At 46.1% G+C, this 14,142-nt stretch overlaps 1 protein-coding gene across 2 annotated transcripts in view; it reads right to left on the reverse strand.

Moving 5' to 3' along the window:
* LOC137340159 (interferon-induced protein with tetratricopeptide repeats 5-like) overlaps positions 1-14,142 on the reverse strand; it is a 39,528-nt gene that overhangs the window by 20,959 nt on the left and 4,427 nt on the right. For both annotated transcript variants that reach the window (XM_068002509.1, XM_068002508.1), the window contains exons 2-3: positions 10,718-10,780; positions 7,586-7,707 (exon numbers count right to left, since the gene is read on the reverse strand). The gene's annotated coding sequence lies outside the window, so the exon portion shown is untranslated. The remainder of the gene's footprint in view (positions 1-7,585; positions 7,708-10,717; positions 10,781-14,142) is intronic.

The following is a 14,142-nucleotide window of genomic DNA, read 5'->3' on the forward strand; positions in this document are numbered from 1 at the left end:
GCCCAGGGGAGGGATGATGACGAAAGGGGACATGGAAGTGGGGACACCACTCAAAGTGCCCCTATGTCTCACCCGTTATGCCCCTCTTAACCAGTATCCGCAATGCTGCCTCCTCTCCAGGTGGCCGAGTCTGCACCTGCACAGATGCAGGTGGAGCAGTCTTTGGAGGGGCCCTCACGGCGCCAAAACCCATAGGGCGTAGGCCCAAAGCATCTAAGCAGTCAGGGCATGAACATGAGCAACCTGCCACTACCTCTGCTGCAGCCACAGGGGATGCACCACGTAGAAGTAGTCGGAAGTGAAAGGCAAAGGTTTTTTAAGCACAAAGGGGATGCACAAGGGTGTTTGACGGTTGGTCATGTTTTTATTTATATTTGTATTTTTGCTAAACGCACATTAAATAATATTAATGTCACCACTACTGCCACGTCTTGGCCATTCTTGACTGGCTTCTGTAATAAGGCCCATTCATGAGGTTCACCATGAACGCCCACACTTGATGCCACCCGTTGGGTCACTCTAAAGTGGGTGCATGTGTAATTGCAAGACTGTTTTATGCCAGGAGGGGGGTGGGGGGGCTGGTGTAGCTGCTGCTCGATCCAGGTGGTGAGGACTGGAGTCTTCACACTGTCTGATATTAGGAGAGCCGCTCACATATCAGTGACTCCTGGCCTTACAAGTAGCCAGGTGAGCTGCTGTTCTGCCCATGGGTTGCTCCTCCTCCTCCGCCTCCTTCTCCTCCTCCTCCCTCTCCTCTGCCTCCTCCTCCTCCTCAGCATGGGTGGCAGATGTGGATGAGGCCCTCTCCAGCGGCACCCCTCTATGTTGTGCCATGTTATGCAGGGCACAACACACGACTATAATGCGTCCCACTCTGTCTGGTGCGTACTGAAGTGCTCCCCCAGAATGATCAAGGCACCTGAAGCGCATCTTGAGCAGCCCTATAACATGCTCAGTTATAGACCTGGTAGCGATGTGGCTGTTGTTATATCGACGCTGTTGAGGGATTCCTCAGAGGTGTCATAAGCCACGTGTGCAGGGGATATCCCTTGTCCCCAAGGAGCCAGCCCTTGCGAGTGTTGGGTGCGTGGAAGAGGGACGGGATGTTGGACTCCCAGAGGATGAAGGAATTGTGGCAGCTGCCAGGGTATCTGGCACACACGTGAAGGAATCTCTTGTGGTGGTCATAAATGAGCTGAGTGTTGATGGAGCGATAGCCCTTCCTGTTGATGAACAGTCTTGGCTCATGTGGAGGTGCTCGTATTACTATATGGGTGCAATCGATTACACCCTGCACCCGTGGGAAGCCAGCCACAGCGTGGAATCCCACTGCCCTCTCCGTCTGGCTGAGGTCGTCCATCGGGAAGTTGACGTAGTGCGAGACCCTGCGAAACAAGCTGTCGGTGACCTGCCTTGTGCACTTGTGCGCAGATGACTGAGAGACCCTGGCGATGTCCCCGGTGGCACCCTGGAACGATCCGGAGGCAAAGAAGTTGAGGGCAGTGGTGACTTTTACAGCGACAGGTAAGGAGATGCTGCTCGGCCCAGCCGGGAGCAGCTCAGCATGAAGGAGGCTGCAGATGTCTGCGACTACCTGGCGACTCACTCTGAGCCTTCGTATGTGCTGCTCCTCAGAGAGGTCCAGGAAGCTGAGCCTCGGACTGTAGACCCTGTGACGAGGGTAGTGCCTCCTGCGACGGCGCTCTCTCTGTTGTTGCCCTCCGTGCTGTTGTGCAGGTGCCTGTGGCGCAGCACTGTGTTGTGGAGCTCCACGTGGCGGAGGTGGACGCCGTGCCTGGCGAGGCTGGTGATGTTGCTCGTCCTCAGATGAAGTGATGAATGCAGCCATGGCGCCCCCCCCATCCTGACGGTATGAGTTTGAGGGGGTCCGCAAAGTAGGTAAATGTTTGCACAGCAGAGTTTTGGGTGGAAAGTAAGAATTTTGAGTGAAAACACAAAGGCCTTTGTCTGAAGTGACAGAGTGCTCTGCTGCAATAAATGAGGTTTTCCCCCCACCTGTCAAATACTCATTTGCATCTCCCACTGGCTGCTCGCTGAAATACGTCTGTTGCAACAGGGAGTGCTTCCCACAGCACGGGAAACACGCTGAGGATCCTTCAAAATTGCACCCCTGCCAAAATGTCCACTCAATGAGGTCTCTCAAGTACTTCAGCCACGTGGACAGGTATTTAAATTATCATCCCACCTGCTTTAATTTCCGGTGGGAGTCCCGCATTCGGGAGGCGCACACGCACCCTAACGCGTTACCCGGGAACCCAGAAGTCAGCAGGTTGGAGCCGGGCTCCGAACCCGCTCCGGATTTCTACGATTTTAGGAGCACCCCCCCACCCCCAACGCCATCCGAAAATCGGCCCCCTAGTTTTTCATGCTCTTCCTTTTGCCCTCATGGGAATGTGTCCAGTCTGTACCCGAACCAACTCCTCCTTGAAGGCCTCCCATTGCTCATTTGCTGATTTACCTGCCAATCTTTGATTCCAATCGACCATGGCCAGATCCCTTTTCAACTCACTGAAAATAATTCTCCTCTAATAGAGTGTTTTCACGTTTCTTGTCCTTTTCGATAACTACTTTAAACCTAATGATATTGTGATCACTGTTTCCTAAATGCTCCCTCACTGAAACATGCTCCACTTGCCCCACTTCATTCCTCTGAACTAGATCCAAGACTGCTTCCTTCCTCATTCAGCTGGAGACATATTGATCAAGAAAGTTCTCTTGTACACATTTGAGGAATTCCTCCCCCTCTTTGCCCTTTACACTGTTATTTTCCCAGTCTAAAATAGGATAATTGAAGCCAACCATTATCACCACTCTTAAATTATTGCATCTTTTTATAATTTGCCTGCAAATTTGCTCCTTTATCCCCTTCCCACTATTTAGTGGCCGTTGTAGACACCCAGCAGAATAATAGCTCCTCTATTGTTCCTTAATTCTGACCAAATAGATTCTGTTTTTGAACCCATTTCGAAGAAGAGCAGGGGAGTTCCTTCCAGTGTCTTGAGCAATAATCACCCCTCAACCAACATCACTAAAAATAGATTATCTGGTCATTATCATATTGCTGTTTTTGGGACCTTTCTGTGCACAAATTAGCTGCCGCATTTCCTTCATTACAACAGTGACTACACTTCAAAAGTACTTCATTGGCTGTGAAACACTTTGGGATGTCCTCAGGTTGTGAAAGGTGCTATATAAATGCAAGTCATTTTTTCTTTCTTTATCTAATCAGGTTAATCTGAATTGTCAACTTTCTGCATGTTGTATCGTTTGAACAGTGTGCTGATTAAATATTGGTCTGTTGATTAAATGTGCAAATTAAGTTTTGGCAGCAAACCATCATTTGGTGTCTCAGAGCTCCAGGTCTACAGTTAGTCAGTGCAGGTTAAAGTATTCAAGTGAGTCTGTTGACACTTCGAGTGCCTTTAAACTGAAGCAAGTCACAGTCAGGCAGAGCCCAGTTTACATTGATTAGCTACCGCCCGGCTGTAACTGTCCTGTTTAGGAGAGAGCTCTGTGCATGTCAGGTTACCACAGTCAGAGCTGTCTGACAAAAGTTACAGATTTAAATGTTAGAGAACATGGAGAGCGGAATCTCGATTCCCCAAACATTCTCTTCATTGCCCTCCATTTCGCTCGCTTCCCATTCCTGACAGAGCTTCTGTTGGAGAGAAAGGGGGAAATGGTGAGAGAAAAAGTGAGAGGGAAGGGGGAGGGATAGGCTGGTAATATCTTGCTTTATTGCAAATGACTAGTGCAGGGCTATTCAGCTCAGCTGCCTTGATCCTGCTGTGAGTCTCTCTCTCTCTCTCTCCTTCTCAGCTCCTGTCCTTCTCCAGGCTGCTCTCGGGACTCTTATCATCTCTACGCTGCTCTCTTGAGTTTCTCTCTTGAACTCTTCTCCTCTCCAAACAGCATTCGGAGCTTTTTTGCCTCTCTTTCCTTTCCTGCATGTACTGCCCCCCCTCCCTCCTGTCTTCCCATGATCCGGCTGACTTCACCCCCCTGCCCACTTCACACTCCACCTTCTGAAGTGACCCACTGCAGCTGTTCACACTACTTCCAGATTGTGGGGCACTGTGCCCGGGCATTCTCCCTCATCTCCACTCAATCATGGACAGACCGTGACTATAAGTATCACTGATAACAGTTACAATTTGACATAATCATGTATCCCATCCTGCAAAGCTTTAGGCGCTTGGCTAAAAAGCGAGACTGTGGGCAGACCTTGCGTCTGTGAGAATACAGAGGGAGCCAGCATCCCACAGGAAATGATGTGCCTGACACCAGGCAAAGTGATTGAGAATATTGCAGACAATAAAACCATGAAACAGACACATTGAAGACCAATTGTCAGAAACAGATAACAAAATGTCCCAAGGCCCAATCAAAGACTGAGGGCTTGGACACAGACTAATCCTGTATGTTAATTGCAGGAGCTTTGTTCATATAATTAGGTAACTTCAGCGATTGGCAAATACAGGATGAGACATTTTAAATTTCTGCATCCGAACAATCCAAATGCGCAGAAAGATAAGGGCATGTCCCTCCCTCATAAGATGGATAGAATGGACTACAGTTAACACCATAGAATGGATAAAGATGTCTGGAACAACGGGCACCCTGGGGGAGAGGAGATGTCCGGGACAGACTACATCATGGGACTAATGTCGTTAAGCCAGCAGAAGCTAACAGAAGCAAATATGCTTAAGAAAGACATATAAACTGAAACACTGTCCCACTAAAGTTAGAAGCAGTTTCTGGGGCGACGGAGGCCCACACACCCGACGAACCAGGCCTGATCAGCTTGAAACTTTCCAGGGACAGGTTGTACCATCTTTGTTTATTTGATATAACTGTATTAGAACATTGTTATATAAATACTTTGTGTTTGGTATAACTGCATTAGAACGCTGTTCTTGTGTCTATAATAAAGCTTGCATGTTCAGTCACACTCGGGCCCGAATCATTGTGGAAGTTATTATTAAGAAGAATTAACAACCCTTGGTAGCATCAACAAAAGCATGTTTCCAACATGTTACATTGACACGACCTAAGACAAAGAAAGTGAACGGACCCAAAGTGAGCAAGAGACTTTAGAACACGGACTTCTATGGTTTAATTAGTGTAATATAAAGGATTGTATTTTTTCAAGAAAGAAAAAACTTGCATTTATATAGCATCTTTCACAACCTCAGGACATCCCAAAGCGCTTTACAGCCAATGAAGTACTTTTGAAGCCGAGTCACTGTTGTAATGCAGGGAAAGGCAGCAGACGATATGAGCACAGCAAGGTCCCACAACAACTAGAAATTGACCAAATAATCTGTGCTACTGAAGTTGGTTGAGGGATAAATATTGACCAGGACACCAGGTAGAACTCCCCTGTTCTTCTTTGAAATAGAGCCATGGGATCTTATACATCCACCTAAGAGGATAGATGGGGCTTTGGTTTAACATCTCATCTGAAGGACAGCACCTCCAAGTGGGCAGCATAGATTCTGTGGGATTTGAATCCACAATCAAGGTGCTACCCACTAAGCCAAGGCAGACTCCTGAATGGTTTGTGGGGGGGAGCACATGTTAGGTTGCCAACCCTCTAGGATTGTCCTGAAGTCTACTGGAATTAATGATTGATCTCCTGGGCACTGCTTCCAGCAACTCTGGAGAAAAATCATAGGGGCATTAAAAATGTGTTTTTTTCCCCATTTACTTTGAGCCCTTTTGTTTGTTAGTTATAAAAATATTAATTGTAAACAATTTTACAACACCAAGTTATAGTCCAACGATTTTATTTTTAATCCCACAAGCTTTCGGGGGCTTTCCCCTCCACACCGCCTGAGGAAGGGGAAAGCCCCCGAAAGCTTGTGGGATTAAAAATAAAATCGTTGGACTATAACTTGGTGTTGTAAAATTGTTTACAATTGTTAACCCCAGTCCATCACCGGCATCTCCACATCATAAAAATATTAGAGATGGGGGGAACAGGCTGTTTGACTGCCAGTCAAGAATCATCCATTCAGGTTACAAAGGGGTCGATATTAATCCCGCACGGCGGGTGGGAGAGAGTTGGGGGGGAGGTTAAAAATGTTAAATCGCGTAACGGCCCCAAGCCAACTCGTTAAATTCGGCAGGACCTCCGTGTTCCCGGTATTTCCGGGGATCCCCCCCCCGCAACCACTCTCCCTCGATAATGGATGTGTCAGGCGATCAGTGTTAGGAGTGTGGGTGTGGGGTGGTTGAAGGCAGGAGGGTCATGTGATGATACCTCCAGGAATATGACCAACCAGAGTTGGCAAACTAGGCACATGCCAACCAATATTGTTCAAATATTTCCTATTTGGTTCTTATGGAAATCCCATATAATTCACACTAAACAAAAGTACAGTGTGCAAGTAATTTTAATACAAATACTAGTTTGCATTACTTTGCAAAACCAATACATAAAACATTTGCAAATATTCCCATATTTTCCTAGTTAGAAGCTCATGCGCATTGATGCAGGGTCAAGTAACTGAAGATTATCAACAAGCTCTGGGGATGGTGGCATGGAATGACAAACACCTCAGGTAGCACCAACTCCACCGTAGCAGCCTTCAAACAGGGGTTGGGTGCTGGGCTGCTCTGTCACTAGCCTGTAGGCTCTTTGCTTACACATTGGGGTTTGTTTTCCTTTTGTTCTTACCTGTTGCTTCTTAACCCTCTCCCCATTCAGCCTTAAGCAAAAGATAGCCGATGGATTAACATGCCTTTTGAGCCTTTCCAAAGGTGGCAAAGGATTTATCTCTCTCCCCTATTCTGCCAATTCCCTTCAATTGTCTGCATCCCTTTAAATTTCCCCTTACACACAAATTTCCAGCCCCACACTAGGACTATCTCCTCTCACCTGTCCAAGTTTTTATTTCAAGCTGTGAAAAGGGGCTGACCCCAGAAAATTGAGTGTTATTAGAACATTGCCCTTCTGGGGAGATTTGCACCATTTAGAACTGACACAGGAACATTAGGAACAGGAGTAGGGCATTCATCCCTTCAGACCTGTTCCGCCGTTCAATTAGATCCAGGCTGACCTGCAACACAACTCTATTTACTCGCCTTTGCTGCATATCCCTTGATAGCCGTACCTAACAAAAATCTATCTACCTCAGTCTTGAAAGCTCCAAATGTCCCAGCACCACAGCCTTTTGGTGGGGTTGTGGGGGGGGGGGGAGAGAGTTCCAGATTTCTACCACCCTTTGTGTGTAAAAGTGGATCCTGATTTCTCTTCTGAATGGCCTGGCTCTAATTTTAAAATTATCTCCCCTTGTTCCTGAATCCCTCACCCAGAGGAAATAGTTTTTCCGTATCTACCCTATCAAATCCTTTTAACATTTTAAACACCTTGATCAGATCACCCGTCAATCTTCTATATTCAAGCTAGTTTATGCAGCCTGTCCTCATAATTTAACCCACTGACTTATACCATTACAGGAAGATTGGTCCCAGTAAAGTTCTCATTCAGGTTCTCATTATATTCCAATATACCTGCAAAGTTCAATCAATGTTAGTTTCTTGTGGATGGAACTCTTACCTCATGGTGCTGATCAGTTGTTGCTGTTTTTAAGAAACTGCTTTTCCGTCAGTGCCAAGAAGGATACCAAGATCGTAATGGTAAATCTACCCCGATCAGCACTCCTTCCAAACACCAAGAACCTGGCAAGTAGCAACAGGTTTTTGGAATTGTAAACAAAAACAATAAACAATAAACAAATGTTTCTTAAATTAATTTCTGTTAATTGTATCCTTGCTTCAATCGTGGTTTGCAAACTCCATGGGCAGGATTTTAACAGGGAAAATGGGTGAGTTGAGGGCAGGGGGTCATTGAAAATTGCAACAATATCAGACCTGCCCCCAACCCGCCTCCAACCCACCCATTTACAGTTTTCACCAGGTTAGCACCTCATTTTTAGGTATGCCTGGTGCTGCTCCTGGCATCCTCTTCTACACTCATCATTGAACCAGGGTTGATCCCCTGGCTTGTTGGTAATGGTAGAGTGAAGGATATGCCAGGCCATGAGGTTACAGATTGTGGTGGAATACAATTCCGCTGCTGCTGATGGCCCACATTGCCTCATGGATGCCCAGTTTTGAGCTGCTAGATCTGTTCTGAATCTATGACATTTAGCACGGTGATAGTGCCACACAACACAATGGAAGGTGTCCTCAGTGCGAAGACTCCAACAACACTCAAGAAGCTTGACACCATCCAGGACAAAGCAGCCTGCTTGATTGACACCCCATCCACTACCTTAAACATTCATTCCCTCCACCACTGGTGCACCTTGGCTGCAGTGTGTACCATCTACAAGATGCACTGCAGCAACTCACCAAGGCTTCTTCGACAGAACCTCCCAAACCCGCGACCTCGACCACCGAGAAGGACAAGGGCAGCAGGCAGATGGAAACAACACTATCTGCACGTTCCCCTCCAAGGCATACACCATCCTGACTTGGAAATATATTGCCATTCATTCATCGTCGCTGGGTCAAAATCCTGGAACTCCCTACCTAATAGCACTGTGGGAGAACCTTCACCACACGGACTGCAGCTGTTCAAGAAGGCGGCTCACCACAACCTCCTCAAGGGCAATTAATAATGGCCAATAAGTGCTGGCCTTGCCAGTGATGCCCACATCCCATAAATGAATAAAATGAAAACTTGCCCCATTTCATTCCCCAGAACTGGATCCAGCACTGCTTCCTTCCTTGTTGGGCTGGATATATGCTGATCAAGAAAATTCTCTTGCACATATTTCAGGAATTCTTCCCCCTCTTTCCCCTTTACACTGTTACTATCTCAGTCTATAATAGGATAATTGAAGTCCCCCATTATCTCTACTCTATAGTTCTGGCATCTTTCTGCAATTTGCCTGCAAATTTGCTCCTCTATCTCCTTTCCACTATTTAGTGGCCTATAGTGTACACCCAGCAGAATAATAGCTCCTCTATTGTTCCTTAATTCTAACCAAATAAATTCTGTTTTTGAACCCATTTTGAAGAAGATAAGAGGTGATCCCCCCGGTGTCCTGACCAATATTTATCCCTCAACCAACGTCACTAAAAATAGATTATCTGGTCATTATCACGTTGCTGTTTTTGGGACCTTGCTGTACACAAATTGGCTGCTGCATTTGCTTCAGTACAACAGTGACTACACTTCAAAAGTATTTCATTGTCTGTAAAACACTTTATGATGTCCTGAGGTTGTGAAAGGTGCTATATTAATGCAAGTCATTTTTTCTTTCTTTACCCAATCAGGTTAATCTGAATTGTCAACTTTCTGCATGTTGTATAGTTTGAACAGTGTGCTGATTAAATATTGGTCTGTTGATTAAATGTGCAAATTAAGTTCTGGCAGCAAACCAGCATTTGGTGTCTCAGAGCTCCAGGTCTACAGTTAGTCAGTGCAGGTTAAAGTATTCAAGTGAGTCTGTTGACACTTCGAGTGCCTTTAAACTGAAGCAAGTCATAGTCAGGCAGAGCCCAGTTTACATTGATTAGCTACCGCCTGGCTGTAACTGTCCTGTTTAGGAGAGAGCTCTGTGCATGTCAGGTTACCACGGTCAGAGCTGTCTGACAAAAGTTACAGATTTAAATGTCAGAGAATGTGGAGAGTGGAATCTCGATTCCCCAAACATTGAGATTAAGGTTCGGTCGGTTTGGAAAATATTCAGGAGATTCAACAGACCCCCTGAGTGCTTCACAAACCAGATTTGACACCACACTTCCCTCTCCTCTTCACTGCCCTCCATTTCCCCCTCATCACTCCCCTACATTGCCCTCCATTCCATCCTTATCTCTTCATTGCCCTCCATTACCCCTGATCTCTCCCCTTCACCTCCCTTTCATTGCCCTCCATTTCACTCCCTTCCCTTTCCTGTCAGAGCTGCTGTTGGAGAGAAAGGGGGAAATGGTGAGAGAAAAAGTGAGAGGGAAGGGGGAGTGATAGGCTGGTAATATCTTGCTTTATTGCAAATGACTAGTGCAGGGCTTTTCTGCACAGCTACCTTGATCTTGCTGTGAGTCTCTCTCTCTCTCTCCTTCTCAGCTGCTGTCCTTCTCCAGGCTCTTGATTCATTTTGACTTGTTTCATTGATACTAACTAAAACAATGAAAGCCTTCAATCCCAGAGTGAACAAGAGACTTTAGAATACTGATTTCTATGGTTGAATTAGTGTAATATAAAGGATAGTATCTTTTAAACAAAGAAAGACTTCCATTTATATCACACCTTTCATGACCTCAGGACATCCCAAAGTGCTTTACAGCCAAAGAAATACTTTTGAAGTGTAGTCACTGTTGTAATATAGGAAATGCTGCAGCCAATTTGGGTACAGCAAGGTCCCCCTAACTGCAATGTGATAATGGCCAGGTAATCTGTTTTAGTGATGTTGGTTAAGAGATAAATATTGCCCAGGACACTAGAGCTCCTCTGTTCTTCTTTGACCTAGTGCTATAGGATCTTTTACATCCACCTGAGAGCGCAGATAGGTTTAACGTCTCACCCGAAAGACAGCACAGCACTCCCTCAGTACTGCACTGGAGTGTCAGCCTGGATTGTGTACTTAAGCCTCTGGAGTGAGACTTGAACCCATAACTCATCGATCCCAGAGGCAAGAGTGCTACCACTGAGCCATGGCTGACACATGAAAATCTCTCTTACCTTATGATGCTCTGAACGAATAGGCCAGTTTCTTGTTTAATTTCACTTACGTTGTCTGATCAGCTGGAAAAACAGAAATAAGTTTGTTCGGCTCTTCCAAGATATTTATACACCATCCACCCCCTTTAGAGTCAGGTGATTTTGGAAAATTGTGCTTAAGGCTGGAAGATGAAACCAAAAGGTAATTTATAATCTGCAGACAATGTGTTGATCAATGTCACCAAACCAAAAGAGCCCCTCCCGGATTATTTGCTTATTCATGTGTTGTTTAGAACTTACTGTGTGTACATTGACTGTTCTGTTGACATTATCTTCTTCTGCATCACAACAATGGCTGGACTTTATAAAGTAATTAATTGCATGTTTTTTTAATTTCAAAATACACTTTAGTTCATAAAATTTAAAGATACCACAATTCCAATGCAATACAATTCAAAACAATACAACACGGATCGTACGCAATAAGAAAGTAAGATTATAAGATATATACTGTGTTTGAAATTGTAATATTGGATTCCACTATTACTGTTTAAACACAGTACATATCTTATAATACATGCTGTACAATACAAGGTGAGATAGCCTTACAGGGCCATCATAGGCTTTTCACCATAGAGCCCTTGCGTTGGTCGCACCTTGCTTCAGTGCGTCCCGCAGCACGTATTCCTGGGCCTTGGACTGTACCAATCAGCAACAATCGATTGTGGGCAGCTCCTTTAGGTGGAAGACCAGCAGGTATCGGGTGGACCAAAGGGCCTCCTTCACCGAGTTGATGATCTTCCAGCAGCAGTTGATATCTGTCTCGGTGTGCGTCCTGGGGAACAGCCCATTGAGCACAGTGTCCTGTGTTACCAAACTGGTGGGGATGAACTGGGATAGAAACCAACGCATCCTTCTGCACACCTTCTGCGTGAAGGGGCAGTCCATCGGGAGGTGGACGACAGTCTCACCCCCGCCACAGCCTCGGGGGCAGCTCACAGTGGCACTGAGATACCGTGTGTGTTGGAAGGACTGCACTGGGAGGGCCCTTCTCACCACCAACCAGGCTACATCCTGTTGCCTGTTGGTCAGTTCTGGCGACAAGACGTTCTGTCAAATTGTGTCGGCTGTCTGATCGGGGAACTGCCCGATCGGATCCACCCTCTCCTTTCCCTGCAGAGCTCACAGAACGTTTCATGTCGACCACTGTCTGACGGCCTTGCAGTCGAAGGGATTCCTCCTCAGAAATTAATTACATGTGAAGTGTTTTGGGATGACAATGATCGGGGAGCGATGAGATCATTTCCATGAACTGTTCCCCATACTTTCAGTAATGAGTGGGGTAGAAATTGGACCCCACTGCGCTCTTTTTTTGGGTATATAATGGGGGAAAAAAGCATCAATTTCCCAGCGCTGTCTCCCATGCCCCAAGGGTGCCTTATTGGGCCAAACAATATTCAGGCGTCCAGGCGTTAGGCCCCTCGCATATGTTAATGAGGGGCATAGCAGCTGTTTTAAGACCGTTCCTGGAAGATCATCAGCGCTGAACGGAGCAGGCGTCAGCATTTTGATTCCTTCTGCGGCCTATCCAGCTGTCCTTAAAGAGACCGCTGGAGGAAGTCACCAAAAAATAACGTTTTTTTTTAACTTAACTTAATGTGGAGCCAGGAGAAGCAGGATTGTTTCCCCCAGTTTCACAGCACTATTGTGGGCCGCTGCTGGCCCGTGTTCACCCCCTCTCCCAAACTCCTCCCCTCCCCCTTCCCAGGACCACCCTGAGGGTCACTGCCTGGCGAGGCAGCAGACCTGAATTGGTGCTCGAGTCTGACAAATTTCCTTTTGACACCCGAATGATGTCTGCAGCTGGTCAGAAATATGTTGCTGAGGCCCAAGGTCCAATGTCAGTCGAGCCCGAGCCTCGAGTCTCAGGCGTCTGGCACGGGCCTGAGTGCACCGACTATTCTGCATCTGAAAACGGGCCGAAACCAATTTCCAGGCCAGTGTGTGCTGACTGCATTGATGTACTGCTGAGCTGTTCAGAATGTTATTTTCTAACTAGAGTTAAACTAACACCAAATTCACAACATTAATCTGAACTTTAACTAGTGCGGTTAATACCAGACAGTCAAAGTGCAGAAAACAGCATCCAAGACCGAAGATAGAGAAATGACTGTTATATTTCATGGAGATAGAGCTGTAGAAATTGGTGAAATCTATGAACAGAAAAGGGGATAATCTTTAATCCCCAACAAAATACGAGCAACTTCAATGGATCAAACTATCTGGGTTGACCCAAAATATAAATAAGTGACCAATGTTTCTGATGAGAGTAAAACCAGCTCATTGGGCTTAAAAAATAATAAAAATCTCAAAATAAAGGATAAACCAAGACAATCTGAAGCAAACTTGGCTCAGTGGAAGCACTCTCACCTCTCAGTCAGAAGGTTGTGGATTCAAGTCCCATTTCAGAGACCTGAGCACATAATCTAGACTGACAGTTCAGTGCAGTACTGAGGGACTGCTGCACTGTCAGAGGTGCCATCGTTCAGATGAGACTTTAAACCAGGGCCTCTTCTGCTCTCTTAGGTGGACATAAAAGATTCCAGGACACTATTTGAAGAGCAGGGAAGTTTCCCACCCGGCACCCGGCCGGATTGTCAGGCCTGTGGAGTTTGAACAGACAGAGAGAGGGAGAGGGAGGCAAGACTTTGAAGATGCATATTATTAACTATTAAAAATAGCGACTGTGTCAAATGAAAAATGCAGTATTAAAAGAATTAAGAAGCAGTGGAGGAGGAGGAGCCCATGGAGATGAGTAGAATCAGTACTTCAAACAACAAGGGATCCTGACTTACCGGCCTCGATTTTATTCTGTGTGAGAGGCCAGGGCAAGCAATAAGCTCACATGTTGAGGCCCAGAGAGATTTTAACTCCCGGGTCTCATTTCCATACCCAGGCCCCAACTCCCTCCCAAACCTGGGGCTTGTCGGGATACTTGACTGTGTTTTGGTATAAACTATATTCCTACATCATCCAAAGCTCTGCTGCCCGTATTCTAACTCGCATCAAGTCCCTTTCTCCCATCACCCCTGTGCTCGCTGACCTACATTGGCTCCCGGTCCAGCAACACCTCGATTTTAAAATTCTCATCCTTGTTTTCAAATCCCTTCGTGGCCTTGTCCCTCCCTATCTCTGTAACCTCCTTCAGCCCTACAACCCTCTGAGATCTCTGCGCTCCTCCAATTCTGGCCTCTTGTTCATCCCCAATTTTAATTGCTCCACCATTGGCAGCCGTGCCTTCAACTGTCTTGGCCCTAAGCTCTGGAATTCCCTCCCTAAACCTCTCTACCTCTCTCCTCCTTTAAGATGCTCCTTGAAACTTACCTCAACTGTCAAAACTGTCCTTATGTAGCTTGGTGTCAAATTTTGTTTGATAACGCTCCTGT

Source organism: Heptranchias perlo, chromosome 21, assembly GCF_035084215.1.
Source record: "Heptranchias perlo isolate sHepPer1 chromosome 21, sHepPer1.hap1, whole genome shotgun sequence".
Taxonomy (NCBI): Eukaryota; Metazoa; Chordata; class Chondrichthyes; order Hexanchiformes; family Hexanchidae; genus Heptranchias; species Heptranchias perlo.